The sequence below is a fragment of the Macaca fascicularis genome, chromosome 11 (assembly GCF_037993035.2).
Source record: "Macaca fascicularis isolate 582-1 chromosome 11, T2T-MFA8v1.1".
In the NCBI taxonomy this organism is placed as follows: Eukaryota; Metazoa; Chordata; class Mammalia; order Primates; family Cercopithecidae; genus Macaca; species Macaca fascicularis.
Window position 1 is genome coordinate 121,902,870 of NC_088385.1, and position 7,896 is coordinate 121,910,765.

Below are 7,896 nucleotides of genomic sequence, written 5' to 3' on the forward strand. Positions count from 1 at the left end.
CAGTAAAAAGCATAAATACTACAATATCTTTCTGGGACACTTGTGTTGAGAATTTCATGAGATAATATACAGAAAGTGTTTCAGAGAATGTCCAACACATACTTAGGTGTTTAAGAAATGGGAGCTATTATTATTGTTATGATTATTTTAATTGTATCTATTTTTATTCCTATTATTTTTATTTATATATATATTTTTTGAGATGAAGTCTTGGTCTGTCACCCAAGCTGGAGTGCAATGGCGCGAACTTGGCTCACTGCAACACCCACCTCGCAGATTTAAGCATTTCTCCTGCCTCAGCCTCCCAAGTAGCTGGGATTACAGGGAACTGCCACCATGCCTGGCTAATTTTTTGTGTGTGTTTTTAATAGAGACAGGGTTTCACCATGTTGGTCAGGCTAGTCTCAAACTCCTGACTTGAAGTCATCCACCCACCTTGGCCTCCCAAAGTGCTGAGATTATAGCCACTGCCCCCGGCCTTATTACTATTATTACTCAATTATATGCCACTTGTTCAAAATTGAAAATTTCCCACAAGGTAGACTGTTTTCCAGCCCCCACCACTTACTCTTTTATTTGCTGGCAAGGTGTTTCTAGAATTATTTGACTTTCTATAAAAGTCTCCAAATATTTCAGGAGTAATTTTCAAGTACAAGAACTTCTCAAATGTAGGATGCCATTGCTGTCATTGTGTTGATTTTTGAGAAAATAAATAAATACCAAAACAATGCAAGGAATGGTCACCATATCCCGAGTTTCCAGATGTATGATCTTCTCTCAGTGAAAGGAATGAAATTCTTTGTTCATCTTTCAGACTTGGCTTATTAAAGTAATTTCCACCAAGTTGTTTCTGACAGTTAATAAGGAGCATTTTAATTCACAGAGGAAACAGAGGAAAGGGGAAGGAAGCAAATATCTGCCTTCTATAAATCAGACTCTTTAAGGCATTGATTTCATTAAATATTTAAAATCCAATGATGTTTGGATTAGCGTCTCCATGTTACACAGCAGGACAGTGTGACTTCAGGAGATGATAAAATTTCCTGCCTAATGTGACACAGCCAGAAAATGGCAGAGTGAAGCCACGCTGCTTGGGCCCACCCAAGAATTTAGTCTTCTCAGCCAAGAGCATTAAGAAAAATAACAAACAAAAGAGGTGGCATGATTCCATCCAGAAAAGATGGTAGCACCTGAAAATCCAGAATTTTCAGAGTGTGGTTCCATAGGCAGCTTAAAGGGAACACGATGGCCCACCCCCACTATGGCTTGGTTCACTTTCCTTGTCTTCTCCACAGACCAGCAGAAGACCCCACCAGAGATAAAGCTCAGAATGTACAAATCCAAAATTTACCCAGCCCAGGAACATCCAGAGACCAATAACTTCCTTGTCTCCCAATCTGGCTGTCTCCTTTCCTTTGGTAACCACCTCAGTTGTTTTCATTTCTCATTTCTTTTTCTTGCATGTAGCCCTTGGCTTGTTTCCATGACACCCAGCTTCTAAATAGAAGCGATGTGAGATTTTCTGCTATAGCAACATTCCTTGGGTGTTAAAGTTGCTTTGTTTTGAAAAGGCTGATGGTGGCTTAGCCACAGAAGAATGAACATGATGCTTTGGCTCCTTGCTAGCGAGGCGCCCGTGGGACGGTGTCACCTGTCACTGGGAGACAAAGAAAAGTCGTGCTCTGTCACTCTTTGGGTGGCAATTCTGTTGAAGTCACTAACCCTGCTTGCTCAAATTCTGCATCTGCGTCTGATGGGGTGCAGGCTCTTTTAGGGTTCTTTTCCAGATGTCTTTTGTGAACGCCACCCTCTGAGACAGAGATATGGGGTTTTAGGATACCTGCTTCAGTGACTTTTATGACTTCATCTTTCTGCTTGCTGCTTTTGAGAAAATGGGCTTCACACAATAGCGAGATTTATGACTCTCCCTAGCAGCTTTCACAGAAAGAGTTAGCAGAATGAATGAGGAAACGTCTTTTCTCTTCTTGCCCATATCAGAATTTCGGGGTGTGAAGACTGCATGCTGAGTCTTCTTGTTTATAAACCTACCTTCCATGAGCCTTCAGATAAAGGAGAACTAGTTTTATTTAAAGCAAGCTAATAGTGTTAATTATGAGAAATATGATAAAGTTTCTTTTTAAATCCTAGTGATTAGCAAAAGACCAATACTGAAATTACAAAGAAAATTCTAGAATCTTCCTTGGTGACACTCAATTCATGTGTAATCCAAATACCCAAACATTTGGTATTGCATTCTACAATTATTTGTCAAATGCCTGCTACACATTAGGCATTGTGATAGGCAGTAGATACACAAGAACAAACCAGATAGGCATGGTTTCTCAAGGTGTTGATAAGCTACTGGGGAGGACAGACACCTAGATTCTATACAAGAAATTTGGTCTAATGAAGAGAGGGTCCTAACTCACTGGAGATCAGTGAGAGTGCTCAGGATGAAGTGATGTTCAGAGATTCCTGTACCTTGTCCTCTTTCTCCGTTGTGTTGGGCCCAAGCTTAAATAGTAACATCTGAAAGTTTAATTCTCTAACCCAGAAGATTCCATGATCATGAAGGTGATGATAAACCCTTTCAGCTCGGGACCATCCATCATATCATGACACTCAGAGGTGATGTCAAATCTTTGATATCAAATTCTCTTTGAAGTTCATTTTCTGTCATGACATGGTTGTTGCGTCTTGGTCTATCTTTCTATTTTATATATGAGAGAATTCAGTAATGGAGGAGTGTGTGTCTTTATTTATTTTTCTTTTCTGTAGCTTAGATCTTGGTTACAAAATAACTGTAATATAGCCTATTAACCACACTTTATTGTAGGATTTTAAGAGCTACAAGGAGGTATTCAATCCTCCCACATTTTTGCTCACTTATAGGAAGAAAGGATGGACACTTTCATTATTGCTGTTATCAGAAGAAAAAAATAAAAAATACTTACTTTTGTTCCTCATTCTTGAAGCCATTTAAGATTTTGAATACCTACGCACAGGGAAAAAACCTACCATGAATTAGTAGATAATAGCGAAGTATATTCCACATGCCATGTAACCAAACATTTGTATCAAATATCCATATGCCCTTGGGAAAGTTGCCTCCTCTTTTTGTACCTAATTTTGTAATTGTGAAATCAGGAAGATTCACTAGATAATCTCAAAATTTATTTCTACTTCTAAAATTTGAAGTCCATGCCTTAGACTTTAACACATCTCATGACATTAAGATATTCTAAGTCCTAGCCCAGAGGCACTTCCAAATGGCTTTTGATATATAACACCAGATAAGGCAACTGAATTTTAAAATATGACCTTAAGTAAAGTTGCAAAGAAAACCCTTAAACAGCTCCATCTCTGAGTTTCCATCCTCTCTTAGAAGACTGAGATGTCCTCCTATAACCCAGGGTGTGAAAATATTCCAGGGGATGCTTTGGGAGACAGGCAAGAGAAGGTAGAGAGGGAGAGATGAGGACTTGTCAAAGTAGACACCAATGAATGTGCAACCATTGACTGACTGAATGGGTCAGTTGACAAATGGATGAAGTTTTTATCTCTAATCTGGGAAGCGATTCAGTCACCAAAGTGGAATAAGGAAATCCTTCTCTACTAAGATGGAACAAGTGCTAAAAGTGGTATTCAAAGCACTGGTTTGAAATCCTGCCCCCTCCTGACATATATACACTTGCTATATAACCTTGGTGGGTTTAAGTAATTTATTTGACCTTCAGATGATGATGATAATGATGATGATGATTAGAGGTAGGGTCTTGCTATGTTGTCCAGGCTGGTTTTGAATGTCCAGCCTCAAGCAGTCCTCCTGACTCAGCCTCCTGAGTATCTGGGATTATAGGCCACTGTGTCCAGTCTTCAGATTATTAAATTGGTAGAGTTTTTTTGTGAGAATGCAATGAGATCATATGTTTAAGAGTTATTGGCTCATAGTGCATGCTCAATGAAAATGTTGAGTCTAATTAGAATAATGATTTTGCTATGGTCTGAAAATTTGTGTCCCCTCCAAATTCATATGTTGAAATCCTAAGCCCCAAGGTAAAAATGTTGGGACATAGGGCCTTTGGGAAGTTATTAAGTTGGGAGAGGACAGTACTCATGAAGAGGATTAGTGCCTTTGTTAAAGAGGCCCAAGGGAGCTCATTTGTCCCTTCGGCCAAATGAAAGTATAGCAAAAAGATGGCTGTCTATAAATCAGGAAGTGGCCCTCACCAAACACTGAATCTGTGGGTACCTTGATTTTGGACTTCTGGTCTCCAGAACTGTGGGAAGTAAATTTCTGTTGCTTATAAGCTGTGCAATTTAAGGTGGTTTATTATAGCAGCCCGAATGCAGGGAGATTTCTTCACTCAAACTCCCTGAGAAGCAGTGGAACAACTTGGTAGTAAAAGTAGCTAACAATGGGAGCAGCCAGTTCATGTTTATTCAAATGCACTGCACCCTCTCTCTCACCTCACACTACTTTCAAGTCTTCCCATGTACACTCTGCCTTTCTTGAGATCAGATGCTGTCCCCTGTACTTGAGCACTCTTCCCTCACTTCTTTTACCTAGTGAGCTCTTATTTTTATTCGCCAGGCCTCAATTTACATATCTCCAGCTTTCTCTAAGATTCCCTCCCTGCCCTCCCCAACCAAGCCCAGGTTACCACCCGCAGTGTGATCTCCTGCACCCTCTACGTGCCCTCCTTAGAACTCTTAACCTGCCATGTTGCTACTGTCTGTCCCACATCTCTCTTCCCCACCAGACCTTAAGGAAAAGAAGGACCAAGCCTGGATGTTGCCACTGTTGAATCTCCAGTACTCATTCCGGTTTTAGAAGAGACCAGACCCTCAACACATACGTGCTGGTTGAGGAAAGAGAGTCCTTCTGAGTACCATAGGAAGAGAGTCTAGGGAAGTGAGTACAAAATGGCGGCCACACTTTCCTCACAAGGGGGAAGAGATTCCTTGGCCTGCTGACCTTTGTCCCCTCTCCAGCCACCCCTGAAGATTCCATTCCAAGTCCTGGCACCATCAGAGAGTGAACTCTTTGATGGAGGCTTCCCACTTGCAGCGGAGAAGGCCCTCCCCTCCACCCACAGAAGGCCTCCTTCTCCCAGCTCCCTGGGCCTCACTCCTTGTGTGGTGCCTCCCGTCCATTTTCAGTCTGGGGCTGCGTCTGCTCTTGGAGTCAGGAGGGGAATGTCTGCGCCTTCTGCGGAGACACAGCGAGGGAACATGACGTTTCCCTCTGGCCCCAACGCTGAGCGTCATTGGTGTTGGCCTGAGATCAAAGCCGCTGTTCCATTTTTAACCTCGGTAGGGCCCCACCTCACCCTGAGCATGTGTTCCTGACATTTCATTGTGAGCCAGGGGAATAAACAAAACCCACCCCCTGAGTCTAGCGAAGGACGCCTTCGGGGAGCTCTGAACTCGGCGAGGCAGATCAGTGCTTTTCCCACCGAGGGCCCCCCTTGTGCGCTGCGGTTTTTCCTGAGCTTACATGACACCACCGTAAGGGAGATGGATGGCTTTATTTTTGTGCAGAACAAATGTGCAGATGGTGACCCCCGACCAACAAAAAGAAAAAAACTTAGTGTGCAGAGGCAAGGGAGGAGGAGGCAAGGGGAGTCCATGTTGGCCTCTCCTCTCCCTACCTTTTCTCTTCTCCTGGGTCTCCCGAAAACGTCGCCAAAGTCTCCATCTGTGGTTGGTGGGGATATTGACAGGAGCCCATTTTATTTTCAAATTATCTGTTCTTTGTGGTAAAAATAAAAACATGCTTTTAGAATTTTCAAGCAATTTAAAAAAGATATAAGGACGAAAGATGATGTCTGGTACAAATTAGAACTCAATAAATATTTGTGGAAGGAAGGAAAGAAAAAAAATCCCTCCAAACTCCACCACTATCAATATTTTGATGAGCATCCTTCTATATATTTATGTGTATTCCAACTACATAACAAACATGATCATACTATATTCATATATAACATATTCATACTGTCTATGCACAATGAATACAGTACAATTGCTACTATAGTTACTATTTACTGCTGTATTTACACAGAATGATGGCTATGTATATGAACATCATACGTTTATATTGTATACACACATATAGTATTTACTACATTACCCTGTACTATACTATACTGTACTATAACATATGCTACAATGTCTTTTTTTTTTTTTTTTTTTTGAGATGGAACCTCACTCTGTCACCCAGGCTGGGGTGCAGTGGTGCAGTCTTGGCTCACTGCAACCTCTGCCTCCCAGGTTCAAGCAATTCTCCTGCCTCAGCCTTCTGAGTAGCTGGGATTGCAGGCATGCACCACCGTGCCTGGCTAATTTTTGTATTTTTAGTAGAGACAGCCAGGCTGCTCTTGAACTCCTGACCTCAGGTGATCCGCTCGCCATGGCCTCCCAAAGTGCTGGGATTACAGGCATGAGCCGCCACACCCCACCAGTATATGCTACTAGGCTTTTAAAAAGTGCCAGTAGCATGTTCCTATTGTACTCACATACACGATCATACTGTTTGAGGTGTTTCGCTATCGGCTTGTTTACCATGTCCTGGACATCTTTCCATGTCTATGAATTTTAAAACAAATTCATCCCATTTTAAGGCTGCCAAGTAGCTATTTGTGTGGCTGTGCTATCACTTAACCACTCCAAGACAGCCACTTATGAAACCCCCACCTTAAAGTAAACTCCATACTTTTAATTGTTTTTTCTCTTGTGACTCTGCCTCTCTGCTGTCTTGTAAGCCATATCCATTCGAGGTCAGAGTTTTCTACTTCCTCAACTGCAAAGTTGTCAGCATCAGAACAAGGGGTGCACATTTGCAGAAATCCTTTTGGATTTCTCTGTGGTGCTTTGGCTTGAAGAAAACAGTCCTCTCCTTTCTGCCTTCACCCACCTAATTTGTTTCCACATTTTTTTTTTTTTTTTTTTTTTGTGGTGGCAATGACTGCATCAGGCTTTAAAAAGATGGTGTCTGGAGATTCATAGCTTTTCAAAAGCTCTTTGTTTTTTTCTGATGAACAGCCAGAACTAAGAAACAGGAAGGCATAGAAAGAACATGGCCTGTCGTGTTCAAAGGGGCCAAATTCTTGTTCGACCTTTGACCTCCCATGAAACAGTTTCCTCATCTGCAAAACTGGGGAGATTATGATGAAGCCGCCTTGCAGTGTTAGTATGAGGATTACAGTAAGTGAGTGCCTGACACACAGAACTCCTCAGCCATGTCAGCTTCTCTTTCTGAGCGTGGAGTGGGGCAGGAGAGGAAAGGTTCTGAAATTAACTATATCTGGGTTTGAATCTGAGCTCAACCACTTACTATTTTTTGTTATTTGTTTATTTTTAAAATTCTTTTAATTTTTTTGTTTTTATTTTTATTTTCTGAGACAGAGTCTTGCTCTGTCACCTGGGCCAGAGTGCAGTGGCACAATCCCGGCTCACGGCAGCCTCTATCTCCCGGCTCAAGCAATCCCCCCACTTTAGCATCCTGAGTAGCTGGTACTATAGGCATGCACCACCATGCCTGGCTAATTTTTTTTTTTTTTTTAATTTTTAGTAGAGACAGGGTCTCACTATGTTGCCCCAGTCAGGTCTCAAGCTCCTGGTCTCAATCTGTCCTCCCACCTTGGCCTCCCGAAGTGCTGAGATTACAGGCAAGAGCTATGGTGCCTGACCCTTTTAACATTCTTTTGTAGAGACAGAGGTCTCACTTGCTATGCTGCCTAAGCTGGTCTCAAACTCCTGGCCTCAAGCAGTCCTCCAGTTTTGGCCTCCCAAAGTGCTGGGACTACAGGCATGAATCACCATATGTGGCCTTCAACTCTCTCCAGATAAGTGACTTAACCCCTCTAAGTTTCTGTTTTCTTTCTGTAAATT

The 7,896-nt window shown here is 42.0% G+C and overlaps 1 long non-coding RNA gene across 1 annotated transcript; it reads right to left on the minus strand.

Moving 5' to 3' along the window:
- Positions 1-853: 853 nt before the first annotated feature.
- Positions 854-5,207, minus strand: LOC123567591 (uncharacterized). Its single transcript, XR_006690647.3, has 3 exons — positions 5,133-5,207; positions 2,955-2,995; positions 854-1,657 (listed from the first exon to the last, which is right to left on the minus strand). It is a non-coding gene; the product is annotated as an uncharacterized lncRNA (long non-coding RNA).
- Between the last annotated feature and the right edge of the window lie 2,689 nt (positions 5,208-7,896).